The sequence below is a fragment of the Phacochoerus africanus genome, chromosome 13 (assembly GCF_016906955.1).
Source record: "Phacochoerus africanus isolate WHEZ1 chromosome 13, ROS_Pafr_v1, whole genome shotgun sequence".
Lineage (NCBI taxonomy): Eukaryota > Metazoa > Chordata > Mammalia > Artiodactyla > Suidae > Phacochoerus > Phacochoerus africanus.
Window position 1 is genome coordinate 6646814 of NC_062556.1, and position 16049 is coordinate 6662862.

The 16049-nt window shown below is 46.2% G+C and overlaps 1 protein-coding gene across 2 annotated transcripts in view; it reads right to left on the reverse strand.

The window, feature by feature from the left end:
- Positions 1-16049, reverse strand: part of SLC7A1 (solute carrier family 7 member 1) — a 143208-nt gene that overhangs the window by 104854 nt on the left and 22305 nt on the right. The window contains exons 1-2 of one of the 2 annotated variants that reach the window (XM_047756335.1): positions 4579-4791; positions 3983-4141 (exon numbers count right to left, since the gene is read on the reverse strand). The gene's annotated coding sequence lies outside the window, so the exon portion shown is untranslated. Of the gene's footprint in view, positions 1-3982; positions 4142-4578; positions 4792-16049 lie in introns of those variants that run through there. The other variant, XM_047756336.1, reaches the window with a different exon arrangement.

Below are 16049 nucleotides of genomic sequence, written 5' to 3' on the forward strand. Positions count from 1 at the left end.
CAATGGCTTAAAAAGAGTCTCTCTCTGTCTTATGCATAAGTCCTTAGGCCTGGAGGCACTGAATCCGGAACTGGTACGAAGACTTTGTGCCCAGACCTCCAGGGACACAGATGTCCTCCAGATCATCATGCTACATCCGTAGGGTATGCCCCCTACGCTCACAGCCCAAGACGGCCCACATTTCAGGCCACAGGATGGGAGAAGGGACAAAGGACGGCCAGCAGAGGTAATGGTCCAGGAATCTCTTAGGGAAGTTTCCTGGCATCTGCCAAACACACAAGCACTTCTGCTCGCAGAGCTTTAGGCAGAATTTAGTCCCAGCAACAGGGGAGCCTGAGCTATGCTGTCCTCGTCTGGGTAACTTTGTGCCCAGCAGAATCCCTCTGGAAGAAGAAGAAACACATACTGGGGAATCTTGAGCCACCGCAGAACACGAAAGCCCTGAGTGTGTTTATGGAAACTAGAGGACTGACGCAGGAGTCGGAACAAGGTAGCAGGGGGGGTCCGCGACAAAGACCAGGAGTGGCGCACCTGTGACATCTTAGGAAGGACAAGACTTTGCATGTTGACTGTAGACTGTTTATCCGGGAGGGTCCCAAGAGGAAGCAGAGGTGCTCTTGGAGGAGGCGAAGTGAGTTTAAAGAAGGGACTGTCTAGACGATGGAGGATGCAGGCCCGAGGGCCCAGGAACAGCAGGAAGCTCCATCACTGCCAGGACGGCTGGAGCTCGTGGGTGCGTTCGCCGGAGCCTGACCATGGGGAGGTAGGAGATGGGTGCCAGACACGAGCTGTGCCCTCGGCAGAGGAATGCTGTCACTGCCGCGTGGGCCCTGGAGGCAGAATGAGTGACCTGTGTGCAGGGCCCCGTGCAGAATGAAAACAAAGACCCCTTGTTCAAAAACGATTCCCAATGTTAAGACAGTGAGAGCAGAGCGCTAAACCAAGGTGTGGCCTTTCTAAGCACAGGGTCCCCGTCCTGTTGCACGGATGACACACCCTTGAAGCTGGCCTTGCCCAGCAGAGAAGAAGCTGGGGGGAAAGTGCCCTGAACGTCTCTCCCTCCAGCCCTCTGACTCTCCCCAGGCCTCCCAGTGTCCACACCCAAGTGGACGTCGGAGCAAAGGAGCCTGGGTTAGGCGGCCCGAGGTGGGCAGCCCCAGGGCGGGAAGAGGACAGTGGGTCCGGAGGAGCAAGAGCAGAGCATCCAGCTGGCTGCGGAGAGCCCTTGGAGCTTTTTAGCTGAGTGATATGTCTGGTTTATTTTTAGGAAGAACTTTCTGGCAGCCTTGTGGAGGACGGCTTAGAGAGCCTGGAGGCCGAAAGACCAATTAGGAGGCTACTGTGACAGTTCTGCAGCTGCTTTCCTTTGAAAAAAGAAAATCAAAACTCACGGGAAGAAATATATTCTATGTTTATACTGCTAACCAAGTCTCACACACACACACACACACACACACACACACACATCTGAAGCCCATGAAATAATACTTAACCCTGCTAGAAGCAAAGGACTCTGATTTCATTTGGAAATACTGGTTCCACACTGTGGCAAACATTTTATAAAGTATCTAAATCAAGCCATCACACTGTATACCTTAGATTTACCCAGGGATAAATGACGATTATTTTTCAATAAAGCTGGGGGAGGGGAAGGCTGGTCCCAAACCACTGAGCTGGTTCTTCGAGTCTCGGCTCTCAGTTTAAACGAACTCTGGTCTAAGTGCGAGGTGGGCCAGAGAACGTCCCCAAAGATGTCCACATCCTTTGCTTTTGATGAAGGACCTGGAGATGGGCGGTTATCCCGGATGGCCCAGGGGGGCCCACGGTCTCACAAAGGTATTTAAGGGGAAAAGGGAGGAGAAAGATGTGACGAGGGAGGCAGGCAGGGTGGGGCCCTGGCCATCGCTGGCTTTAGAGAGGGAAGAAGGGGCCCACGAGCCAAGGGAGGCCTTCCCCCAGAAGCAGAAGAGGTCAGAAAGCACAGCCTCCCCCGGAGGCTTCGTAAAGAATGCAGTCCTGTTAACACCTTGATTTTGGCCAGCGAGCCCCACGGGGCTTCTGGCCTCCAGAACTGGGAGATGACGGATACGTGCTGTGCTGAGCGATGGAGGATGCGGTGATTCACTGCAGCAGCAGCAGCAAGAGACGGCAGGAGGAGGGAGGTGAAGGGAGTCAGGATGCAGGCAGTGTCAGTGCGGAGAGGGAGGGAGAGGAGGGGTTTGATGGTCGAGGGGGACCTTCTCTTGGGCTCCAGGCTCTCTCGTAGGGTGGATGACCGCGGCCCAGAGACCCAGCAGGAGTGTCCTTCCTCTCATGTTTTATAATCCTGGGAAAGCAGCTGAATAGCAAAGACTTCGAGGAGGATAAAATCGAAACCCTCTTTGTGTTAGTGACATGACTATGGATTCGGGGCAGATAAACAGAAAGGGCTGTAACCTTGTGAGCGGATCTGGAAGAGGAGGGATGGGAAAACCAGGGGTTTCTTCCCCTGGTCCTGGCAGCCTGCAGCGCTTATCCGAATCAGCGCAGCTCTCCAGAGGACTCTTGAGTGTGTCTGGAACTTACAAGCAGAGCGAACTATCGATTTCTCTAGAAATGAAAGAAGAAACTGCTCCAGTTCGGAAGAGGTCATCTGCCACACAGTGGAACGAGATGATGAGGAACTGGGAAGGTGGGCAGACAGGCCCACGAGGTGGTCCAAGCTGGCCTCTATCAGCTGTCAACCCCTGGAAGGCAAGCCAGCCACGGACCTGGGCACAACCCGTCAGGCCGTGTTTACAAGTATCATCATCACTTCCTACTCAGAAGTTACTTGTTCTGAAAGCACAAATGATCTGGGGAGGAAAAAAAAAAATCTAACAAAAAACTAGAAGGCATAATGGACAAGGACTCATTTCTGAGGGCTCCCTGGTGGTCTAGGGGTTAGGACTCGGCGCATTCACCACTGCCCTCCGAGTTGAGTCCCTAGTCTGGGAACTGAGATCCACAAGAAGCTGCTGCCTGCTGCGGCCCAAAATAAATCAATAAGTAACAGTCACTTCCAATAGCAACGGAAAACGTAAGGCAAGGTGTACAAGGAAAAAAATCGAAGAATGCAGAAGATATTTAATAGAAAATTCTAGAACTGCATGGAAAGACATCATGAAGACCTAACACACGAAAAGCTGTCCCGGGTGTGGATGGGATAACTATCTTAAAGACGGCAGATCTCTTCCAAAGTATTCTTTAAATTCAGTGCAAGAAAAATCATTCCTTCATAGACTATGTGTGTGCACATGCCTGTGTGCGTGTGTGACTTAAGATACCTCTAACCGGTGTGAACAAGAGCAAAAGGCCAGGCGTCACCAGGCCACTGGAGGTCTTGCCCTCCCAGATGTCACCTTGATCTAGGACACAGGTAACACTACCCCTCAGAGAGAAAGGATGGACTGTTCAATAAATGGCCATGGGACCAGTGATTGTCAACATGAGAAAACCTAACGCTGGACTCCAGTGTGGAAAGCAAGACTTGAAACCGTTCCGAAGCAGAGGGCAGGGTTGCTTCATAACATCAAGGCATAAACACAAAGCAAAAAGGGGACCAGATTCAGTCAGCATAAATTCAAGCAACATTTTAACGCCTGAGGGCAAGCAAAGATGCCATAAGCAACATGATAAAGCCAACGAGAGCTTGTGGGATGCGGGGGTCATAAATATAGACAACTAGTATCACAGCAGAGCCCCAAATGTCTTCACTCTGCATATCAACCTGAGTCCACCCACCCAGGAGGTAAGCAGGCCATGGATGTTAACTGCTGCTTCATAAAAGAGGAAACCTTAGTAGCCCATAAATACGCCATGATGTGTTCCATCCACTTCCCCGGTCACTGCGGAAAGAGGACACAAATGAGATACCCTCCCACTCGCACCAAATGGGCAAAAATTTTTAAATGTGACCATGTCCAGTGTTGAAGAGAACGTGAAGAAACGGGAACTTCCCTACCTTCCTGGTAAGGGTGTGACTGAGTGCGAGCATTTCAGAGAACCTTCTGCGGGCTTCTGGTGCAGCTGGAGATTCCCGGAGATGTCCTCTCGAGACGCTCAAGCACGTGGATGCGGAGAACCACGGAACCACGGCCCTCTCATCTAAGCATCGCTGAACCTGGAAACAAAATACCCGTCCTTAGGACACGAGGCAGATCACTCGTGGCATTTTCCCCCCAAAGCTGTTCTCTCTCAGAGCTGAAACGGAATGAAGAGCTTGTGTGTTACCGTGGGTACATCTCAGAACAGGGTAACGTCAAGTCAGAGAATCAAGGTGTAGCAAAATAGGTAGGGTAACATCACGTGCAAAATGGGACGCTAGAGCTAGAGCTTAGGTGCTGGATCGAGAGCGTGCACTCATTTCCTGCGTCACCGCTGCCCTTCTCCAAGATTCACCTCCCAAACTCCCTGCGCAGAGGAGTCAGCCTTAGAGCTTCCTAGGCGGCAGGTGCTAATTCTGTAGGTCTGGTGGGGGGGGCCCATGAGGATCTCACCTTCTTCCTGCAACACTCCCCACTCTGGATTCCCAGAGCCCCCTCTGCTTTCCCTTCTTACATGATATAGGCACTGCATTCTTCTGGGCCTGCTTTCTTCTTAAAAAATATGTATCCATCTTTTTCCATGAAACTCATAAGGGTAGTCACGCTGCTGCCCTGGACCTCGCCGTGCCACCAGCACCTGGCATTCCTTTGCTGAATATTTAAAACATTCCAGGAGTGCCCTGGTGGCGAGTGGTTAAGGATCCAGCATGGTCATTGCTGTGGGGAGGGTGCCATCCTTGGCTTAGGAACTTCTGCATGCCAGGGGCGCGGCCAAAAAAAAAGAAAAGGAACATTCCACTGTTGAAGGTACAATTGTCTTTTGCACCTCAGGTGAAACCTTATTAAATCCATTCAAATGCATCTGTGGAAATGGTGTTTTCTATCTCAGGCCAGTAGCAACAGGTAGGCAGGGCAGTAAATGCCTACTGAGTGCAGATCTGGTCTGAGTAAGCTCCTAATTACAGGGCTTCTCAGAGAGCAGAGGTGGAAGCCCTTGAAGACGCGCAGATCCCTTCGGGCAGAGAAAGGGTTTAGGTACTGAGTCACAGGGCATGGGTTTTGCTCCAAGCATTAAGATGGCTTAAGGGAGCTTTGCAGACCTGTTCCAAGAATATAAGCCCCTTGGGCTCAGGGAGAGGGAAAGGGCAAACGCGGGGCTGCCCGATGATTAACTCTAAGGCCCGGCCACGGCTCGCCCACAGTGCTGCCAGTCCCGCCCGTGGGTGGGGAGCCGCCGGCTGAGCCCGCGGTGGGAGCAGGCAGTGAGCCTGGGAGGTGGAGCCCAGCGGCCGCCATCACTTGCCCGCCGATTCCAGTGCAGGCGCTGCCACTTGGCAGCTCTGCCACCTGGAGCAACTTCCAGGGCACAGGGGTGCCCGATTTAATACATGAAATGTATTTTTTAATGATTTTTTTTCCGTTATAGTTGGTTTACGGCATTCTGTCAATTTTCTACCATACAGCAAAGTGACCCAATCACACACACATTCTTTTTCTCACATTATCAGGCTCCATCATAAGTGATTAGATAGAGTTCCCAGTGCTATACAGCAGGATCTCATTGCTTATCCACTCCAAAGGCAATAGTATGCATCTATTAACCCCAAATTCCCAGTCCATCCCACTCCCACTCCCTCCCCCTTGGCAACCACAAGTGTGCTCTCCAAGTCCATGAGTTTCCTTTCTGTGGAAAGGTTCATTTGTGCCATACATTAGATTCCAGATATAAGTGATATCATATGGTATTTGTCGTTGTCTTTCCGACTTACTTCACTTGGTATGAGAGTCTCTAGTTCCACCCATGTTGCTGCAAATGGCAATCTTTTGTTCTTTTTTATGGCTGAGTAGTATTCCATTTTGTATATATACCACATCTTAATCCAGTCATGTCTCAATGGACATTTAGGTTGTTTCCATGTCTTGGCTATTGCGACACATGAAATACCGCACTAAAGAAGCCCACTAAAGTATTCCTCGTTTATCTGAAAATTTAAATACAATCAGGCATCCACGTTTCATCTGGGAACTTTATCTGGGCCTGGCGTTCTGCATTTCTAAGATGGGGATGGTAACCCTGTGATCCCTGTGAGGCTGTGAGGATGAAATGATGGAAGCTACGGAAAGTGCTTCCACGAGAGCCTGCCTGAGTAAGCGCTCCCTAGGGTGACTTATTAGTCCTTTGTGTCCTTGTTGTCAACCTCACTTGCCTGAACCGATGCCACATGCTCTAACTGGTCACCCTGATTGCACCTTCCTCTGCCCTCCTTCCTTCCATCTGATGCCCAGGGATGTGACTTGATCATAGAAATCTGAGCTGGCATTTTAAATTCTCCTGCCAATCTCCTAGAGGCTCCCATTCACCTGTCTGGGACCTTCGTGAAAGGGGAAACCAGACAGAGCTGGCGTCACTAAGAGAACGAACATGAGGCCACCGAGGAAGGGAGGTTCGTGCACGTCTCAGCCTGGATGGAATCTGAACTCTGGACCACTGACTGGCCTCACAAAGACATCCAGAACACCTGCCAGGAACTCAAGATGCTTATCAGCCCCTTAGCCTACGCTGATGGCCTATCTACCCATTGGACCCGTGCTCGCAAACGGCTCATCTCAGCCTACGCCGGACGAACGCACGTTATTCTTGTGTCTAGTACTGCCTCATGGCTTTTGCCTTTCTGAGCCCCTGACTCTTTCTCTTCCCCAAACTGGTCCTCCGGTTTCACCTGCATCTGTGTCTCCCGAATTGTAATTCTTAAGATCCCCCAGTAAAGCTCTTTGTTCTTCAAAGCCTTGAGCGTGGTTATCATTCGCTGCCTCCAAGATCTGCAGCCCCTCACCTCTCCCGCCCTCTGTGCCCCCATGCCAGGCCACCCCCAGACCTCCTTCCTCACTCTGTGCCTTCTCTTGGCTGCTCCTCTACCCAGAACCCCTGTTTCCCCTTGGCCCCCGACAGAGGGCCTCTCACCCTCCGGAGCTCTGCTTTGGATGGCCTTCTCTGATGCCTGCTGGCCAGTCACTCCATGAACCTTGGCGCAGCACAGAGAACTCCACCCGATATTCTGTGAGCGTCTACGTGGGAGAAGAATCTGAAAAAGAATGGATGCGTGGACACGTATGACTGAGTCACTTTGTTGTACCGCAGAAATTATCACACCACTGTACATCCACCATACTTCAATAAAACTTGAACAAACGAAAAAGAGAGATGGCTTTCTCCAGAAACTTCTCTAAGCCACCACTGTGAGCCCCACGCAGGTCCTCCCTCACCTCCATGTTTGGGTTCTCACACCTTTATCTGTACCTATCCTATGGCAAGGATTTTCACTTTTATATTTTCTCTAACAGTTTAACATCTGTGTGCAAGTCAATTTTAAGCCACAACCTAGAGCTTTCAGTTTGTATCTGAAGTATCGAAACCAGGAACTCCCTCATCCAGGGTGGTTATCAAACATTTAACCAGCCCTGGCCGGGGGGTGGGGGGTGGGTGCTGCAGCAACTTCAAATATCCTCATTGCTGTCTGCACCAAAGGACTGGCTTTTTGGTCAAGGAGGGTGGAAGCAACCTGTCGCTTCTCGAATGGGCAGTGTTGAAGATACGTGGTGGACCAGAAAGGCTCAGTCAAGCATCGCTCTCTTCTCATGGGCAGAAGAAAGGGAGCCCGAGATCTTAGCCTCGCTTGGCTCTGGTCTTGCACTAACTGGGGGCTTCTGCCCTCTGACTTGAGTGAGTTGATTCATTGTCGGGGTACAGCCGCGTTGGCCTCCACTGAAACTTAACACGCAGGTGTTTGTGGGAAAGCCTGAAAGAAGAACGAGTGCAGTTCTCACCAAAATTACAGACCAGCTGGCAGGACTGGCTGGTTTTTGCCTACTCATGGATAGAAGTCGGTTCCTGTTTCGGAATGTGGCCTAAGGGTCATCCTCATTGCAGCACACCCCCCGATGGGGAGGCTGGGGTGGGGGGCAGGCACCTGTGTCCTTCTGTGTGCCCTGTTTCATCAAAAGCCACCACCATCCACCAAAAGGACCTGACGAACATGAAACTAGGTTGGTTTCGTTTGCAAGACCTTGGCTTTCCAACTAAAGGTGAGCTTGAGAACAGGGACCTATATTAATCACCTTTGCAATGCCAGCCCCTCCCCCTGCAGCTGGCACTTCGCGGGGTGCAGGAGCAGGAAGGGGTCGAGACCCTATGCTGCTGAGCCAGCTTGAGGACAGGTTCAGACATCCGATTAGCAAACATGATTGGGATGAAAAGATGGAGGAAAACAAAGAATACACGAGAAAGGTACCCTTGGATATTTTCTGGAAATCTATTCTGTAAGAAACAGCTTTCCCCCTTGAGAATTCATAATACACATTATTGCATTAGCAGTAGAGGCACTGAGGGATCTTTAAAAAATTCCTCTCAGGCACGTTGCCTCTCAGTATTCTTTCTCGAAACCCACACAGCCAATCTAATCACGAGAAAACATCAGGAAAATGTCCCAAATTGAGGAACATTCTACAAAATATCTGGACCACACTCTTCAGAGCTGTCAAGGTCATGACAAGCAAGGAAAGGCTGGGAAACTGTCAACGTTGGAGGAGTCCAAGGGCACCTAATGAGTTAGTACCACGTGGGGTCCTGGGATGGAAGAAGGACGTTAGTGGAAAAACTGCTGCAATTCCACACGGCTGGAGTCTAGCCGGCGGCAAATGAAAGAACCACTGCAAGAAGCCTGAGAAGAGCTTCCATGTGCCGTTACGCCCAGTTCTCCCTTTGTCATCCTTTTTCCACATTTGCTCTCCTCTCCCCTCCCTCCCTCCCTCCCTCCCCACCCCTCCCCTCTCTCTGGCCCCTACCTTTCTTTTCTGAACCATTTGAACTTAAGCTGTATCATCAGACCCCTTCACTCCTTAATACTTCAGTAAATTCCCTAAGAACGAGAACATTCTCTCCCCTGCTCCAATAAAAGTATGGAATTTCTCAAATGTATCATGATAATCAAAGATGTTAATTAATGGAAACTACATGGAGGAAAGACAAATTCTGCAACTCTTCTCTAAAACTAGAATTCTTCCAAAATAAAAAAAAAAAGTTTATTTAACAACAAATTGAGTTTTCAAAGAAAGGTAAATATTTGACTGCCTGGATGATCGGTTTGAGTCTACAAAACTAAAGGCAAAGAGAATCACCAACATCACAGAGTCAAAACAGTTCCTTCTGGGAGTTCCTGCAGTGGCTCATTGGTTAACGAATCCGACTAGGAACCATGGGTTGTGGGTTCGATCCCTGGCCTCGATCAGTGGGTTAAGGATCTGGCGTTGCCGTGAGCTGTGGTGTAGGCTGCAGACACAACTTGGATCCCAAGTTGCTGTGGCTCTGGTGTAGGGCAGCAGCAACAGCTCTAATTAGACTCCTAGCCTGGGAACCTCCATATGTCACAAGAGTGGCCCTAGAAAAGGCAAACAAACAAACAAAACCCAATTTCTTTTAATAAAGATGAAAATACACATCATGGCTTATTCCCTCGGCGCTCACCGCAGTACCTGGCACACCGTCTCTCAGTTTATCATCGGAGTTCACTAGCTTCACCCCAGTTCATGGTCGCCCACATTCCCCTTAATGGGAAGCAGGGCAACCGAATCAGGAAGAAAGCTCAGCTCTGTTTTTTTTTGTTTGTTTTTTTTTGGTCTTTTTGCCATTTCTTGAACCGCTCCTGCGGCATATGGAGGTTCCCGGGCTAGGGGTCGAATTGGAGCTGTAGCTGCCAGCCTACGCCAGAGCCACAGCAACGCAGGATCCGAGCTGTGTCTGCGACCTACACCACAGCTCACGGCAACGCCGGATCGTTAACCCACTGAGCAAGGCCAGGGACCGAACCCGCCACCTCATGGTTCCTAGTCGGATTCGTTAACCACTGCGCCACAACGGAAACTCCTCAGCTCTGTTTTTTGATGTTTGTTCTAGGGTCTTCAAGACTGAGAGGAAGGGGACTAGTATTTCCTTTTTAACTAGCTTTTTTCCCCAGGTAGCTCTTCTACACACACCAGCTGATGTAAACAAATGAAGCAAGTGCATGAGGATTTAATATTACACAATGAATGTTTACAAAATAATTTGTGACTTTACTGATTATAAAGCTAATGATGCACCCTAGAAAATCCTTACATCGTAAAAATAGAAAGAAAAAGGAAGAAAGCCATACCTCATAATCCAACAAGCACATACTGTTAACCTGACGAATTCTTGTTTTTCTACAAGTACAGATTTTTCACGATTGGAATCGTATTATACAACCACCGTGGAAATGATCGTTCCATGTAAATGGGTGCAGCCACTATGGAGAACAGTATGATTTTTATTTATTAATGTGTTTATTTTCAAAGAACTAAAAATAGAGTTTCCATATGACCCAGCATTCCCACTCCTGGGCATATATCTGGGCAAAACTGAAATTTGAAAAGATTCGTGCACCCTTATGTTCATAGCAGCGCTATTCACAACAGCCAAGACATGGAAGCAACCTAAATGTACATCAATAGATGAATGGATTAAGAAGATGAGAGAGATATATATAACTCAGCTATGAAAAAGAATGAAATAATGCCACTTGGAGCAATGTGGATGGACCTAGAGGTTATCACACCAAGTGAAGGAAGTCACAAAGAGAAAGACAAATACCATATGATATCATTTATACGTGGAATCTAAAACATGACACAAATGGACTTACCTATGACACAGAAACAGACCCAGAGGCATAGAGAACAAAGGTGTGGTTGCTGGGGTCGGGGAGGAGCAAGGGAAGGGTGGATTGGGAGCTTGACATTAGCAAAGGCAAACTATTACATATAGGGTAGATAAAGAACGGGGACCTATACTGTACAGCACAGGGAACTAGATTCAATACCCTGCAGTAAATCATAATGGAAAAGGGAAAAAATAAAAATAAATAAACAAATAAGTAAAATAAATGATTGTTCCGGCAATCCATTTTCTGACTTTAAAAGTAATAAATAATCACAGCTAATCCTTATGGAGCACTTATTATGGGCCAGGTGGCATTCCAGGGCTTTATGTGTATTAACTCACTGAATCCTCACGATAATCTAATAAAGTGGTTGTTGTTTCTGTGCTCATTTTACAGATGAAGAGTGAGACACATATTGGTTAAGTGTCTTGCTCATGATTATACACGAGTTGACATTTGATAAAAACCATTCTTCGGGGGTGAACTGGGACTTGAACTAGGCAGTCTGGCTCCAGAAGCTACACCTCTAACCATGAGGCTACGTTGTTCCACATTATTCATTCACAAAGTTTGAGACTGGTACCCAGTCTCCCAGATGATGCTCACCTCCTGAGACGTGTCCGCTGGTGTGGTCCCCTCCTGTGAATCAGGATTAGTCTGCCTAACTTCGGTCTAACAGAATACTGTGGAAGTGACCATGTGCGACGTCTCAGGCTAGGTCAGAAAAGGCACTGCAGCTCCGCCTTGGGTGGCGCTTACTCTGACATGTTGTGAAAATAGTCAAGGCTGAAGGTGGAGGGGAACCCACGTGCCAGCCACTGGAATCAGATCCTCCAAGCCCAGTTCAACCTTCACGTGACTGCTCCCCCTCCTGTCCTCCCACCGATCCTCAGGAGGACTCAAAAGCCAAAACAACCCCGTCAAGCTGCTCCCAAATTCCTGACTCACAAACACCAGAGAAAACACATCATTCATTATGTGCTTAAGTTACTAAGGTCGGGGATAATTTTGTACACCGCAATTAGATAACACTAACTCCTACAGCAATTAACACAGCAATACGGAAACACTAGGAAAGGTGTGAAAAAAGTCACTTCAAATCTTAGAATTCCAAAATAACTTCATTATACCTTGTATATAATTCCTTCTTTTTATCCCTACACACTATTGAGCTATATTTTTAGACAGGTAAGATGTTTCCATATTTCTGATATCATAAACATTACCCCAGTACCTATCTTGGAAAGAGACAATATGGTGAATTATTAAGACCAGTAAAAAAATGAATAAACAGAAACCTCAATTAAATGGAGTTGGGAGCCCAGAAGGGGGAGCTCTCCTGTAATAATGGCGGAGCCCAACAAGAACAAATACTCCTCTTGTTTCCTGGCAAGGACTCAGCCAATGAAAAACCACAGACTATTTTTTTTACAGTAGCGCCCCGCCCCAACTTCCTCTTCCTCTCTATAAAAGCATTCTCCTCCCCTTGCTGGTGGCAGGGAAGAGGGGAAGGGGTTGCCTGATGGCTCACCATGCAGACCCCAAATTGCAATTCTCTGCTGATCTCAAATAAACCCAGCTCTGCTGGAGAAATATCTGGCAGTCTGTTTGTTTCAGGTCAACAGACCACAGGCTTTGAACTCACTCTGTGAGGAAATTCTGGTCCTGTCTCTCCCTAGTGCAACTTTGAGCAAGTTCGTTGGTTACTGTGCTGTTTCCTTCTCCTATAACAGGAGGAATGCAGGGCCCTTGCTGATACTTATTACTATTTTTTATTGTGGTAAAATGTACATACCATAAATTTTATTACCACTTTAACCATTTTGAAGTGTATAGTTCAGTGGCCTTAAGGATATTCGCTCTTTCGTGTAATTATCGTCACCATCTATCTCCAGAACTTTTCATCCTCCCAAAGTGAAATTCTGTATCCATTAAACAGCTCTCCTTTCCTCTCTCCACCCAGCCTCTGGTAACCACTGCTCTACCATTTGTCTCCATGGAGTTGACTATTCCAGGTGCAATATTTGTCCTTTTGTGTCTGGCTTATTTGACGTATCATGGCGTCTTTACAGTTCATCTGTACTGTAGCCTGTATCAGAATTTAATTCCTTTTTAAGGCTAAAGAACATTACCCTGTGTGTATATAGCACATTTTGCGTTCAGTCATCTGCCCTTTCGATTTGTTTCCACCGTGAGGCTCTTGTGGATAATGCTGCTGTGAATAGTGTTTGAGTTCCTGCTTTAAATCTTTGGGGTATATAGCTCAACATGGTGGAACTGCTGGATCATATCATAATTCTGTTTCCTTTGGGGGGAACTGCTATCCTGTCTTCCACAGTGGTTGGGCCATTTTACATTCCCACCAGCAAAGCATGAGAGTTCCAATTTCTCCACATCCTTGCCAATGTTTATTTTCTGGGGTTTTTTTTTGGAGGAGGTAGGGAGAGTGGGGAGGATGATAGCCATTGTAGTAACTATGACGTGGCATCTCATTGTGACTTTGATCTGCATTTCCCTAATGATTAGTGGTACTAAGCATCTGTTCATGTACTTGTGGGCCATTCGTATGTCTTTGGAGAAGATTTGTCTGTTCAAGTCACCTCTTGGCCACCACTTGTGTCTTGAAATTCTGTCTGCCTTTACTTACACCTTGCTTCCTTCTGGTTCTCCCTCCAGCCCTCTGATCAATCCTTCTAAACTGTTTTGCTGCCTCCTCTATTCTTCTCATGCATTGTGGCAAACTGCCCTAGAGGGAGGTCCCTGACCCTCCCTCTACTAACTTTGCTCATACACGCCCCAGCTCAGGGAATCTCATAGCTGATGTGATATTTGAGGAACTGATTTCCAATGAAGAAATCATGTATTTAATTAATACATTATAAATAAATACATACATAAATAGAAACAAAGAGGTATGGTTAAAAAGTCAAAAAAAAAGAGAAAAACTGAATACTAAGAAATACTCAGGCAATCAAAAGAAATCAGGAAAGGCACAGGGAGAGAGAGAAGTACTATCAGATGGGACCAATAAAAAAAAAATAGGATATTAGACTTAGACACAAAGATCTCCATAATTACATTAAATGTAAATGGACTAAATACTTTAATTAACGAGGACGGTCAGGCTGGACAAAAAAGCAAAATCAAACTTTATTCTATTTATAAGAGACATATTTAAAATATAAGGATATAAATAGGCTAAAGTAAAATTATGGGAAAATACGTAAATACCAATCATGAGAGAGCTTGAGTGTTTATATTAATATCAGATGAAGTAGATCTTAAAACAAAGAATTTTAGGGTGTTCCCACTGTGGCACAGTGGGTTAGGATCTTGCTTTGCCATAGCTGTGGCAAAGGTTGCAGCTGCAGTTTGGATTTGATCCCTGGCCTGGGAACTTCTTTGCTGTGAGGATGGCCAAAAAATAAAACAAATAATTTTATAAAAGTAAAGAAGACGTCAAAATGATAAATGGGGTGACTTGTCAAGAAGATGTGACAATCCTAAACATGTATTAATCTAGAATTGCAAAATTTATGAAGTAAAATCTGACAGAGAAATAGACAAAAGAAGAAGTAGACAAACCCACAATTATAGCCAGAGGTTTGAACGCTTATCTCTCAGCAACTGATTTAACAATTATACAGACAAATCAGTAACCATAGAGAAGATCTGAATAACATTATCAACCAATTTCATTGAAACTTATTCAGCATTCTACCCCAGAACTTCAGAGTAAACATTCTTTTCAAGTGTACATGGAACATTCACAAAGATAGACTATATGCTAACCAGAAATACGCAAACTGATCCTAAAATCATGCGGAAATGTAAGGAACCCAGAATAGCCACAACAGTCTTGAAAAGGAGTATCAAATGCAAAGAACTCATATTTATCACTCTGAAAATCTACTGTGAATCCACAGTAATCAATATGGTATAGTTCAAGCATAAGGACAGACATACAGATCAATAGAAAAGAATGGAGCATCTAGAAACAAACCCACACATGTATAGCCAACCGATTATTGGCTAGAGTGTCCAGACCATTCAATGGGGAGTTTTTGAACAAATGGCACTGGGACAACCAGATAGCTACAGGCAAAGAACAAGTTGGACCCCTACCTCACAGCATATACAGAGAATAACTCAAAGTGAACCAAAGACTTAAATGTAAAAGCTGAACCAGTAAAACTCTTAGGTGTAAATCTTTGTGACCTTGGATTAAGTAATGATTTCTTAGATATGATGCCAAAAGACAAGCCACCAAAGAAAATACATATAAATTGGACTTTATCAAAATTAAAATTTTGTGTTTCAAAGGATACTAGCAAGAAAGCTGGAATGAGATGTGAAGAGAGAATGAGAGAAAAACGTTGCAAATCATGCATCTGCTTCTTTCTAGAAAAAAAAAAACTACAACACAATAATTTAAAAGACAACTCATTCTTAAAATGGGCAACAAATCTGAGTAAACGTTTCTCCAAAGAAGATAGGCAAAGGGACAATAAACACATGAAAAGGCACTTCGCATCATTAATCGTTAGGGAAAGGCAAGCCAAAGTCCCAGTGAGGTACGAATTCACATTCACTGAGATGGGTGTTATTAAAAAACAAAATAGGAAAGAGCACACGTTGGCGAGGATGCGGAGAATTGGAGCCTTCAAACACTGCTGCTGTGAGTGCAAACTGGAGCAGCCACTGTGGAAGAGAGTTCGGTAGTTCTCCAAACAGTTAAATATAAAGTTAGCATGTGACCCATTAATTCCATTCCTAGGCATATACTCAAGAAATGAGAAAACATATATTCATGGATAAACTTGTACACACACGTGCATAGCTTCACCATTCCTAATAGCCCAAACAGTGGAAACAAACCAAAGAGCCATCGTCTGATGAATGGATAAACAAAAGCAGTACAACAGCAATAAAAAGAAGTGACGTACTAACTCATGCTACCACATGGATGAACCTGGAAAACATTATGTTACGTGAAGGGAGCTCAGTACAAAAAGCCACCTATTGTATGATTCCATTTAAATGGAATGTTCAGAAGAGGCAAATCCATGGAGACAGAAAATAAATGTGTGGTTGCTGGGAGCCGAGGAAAGGGGTGAATGGAGAAGGACCGCTCATGGGTACGGGGGCCTTTGGGAGGGTGATGGAATGTTGTAGAATTAGGAGGTGGTGATGGTTATAGGATTTTGTGTAAATCTTCAGTAAACCACGAAATTGTATGCTTTAAAATGAT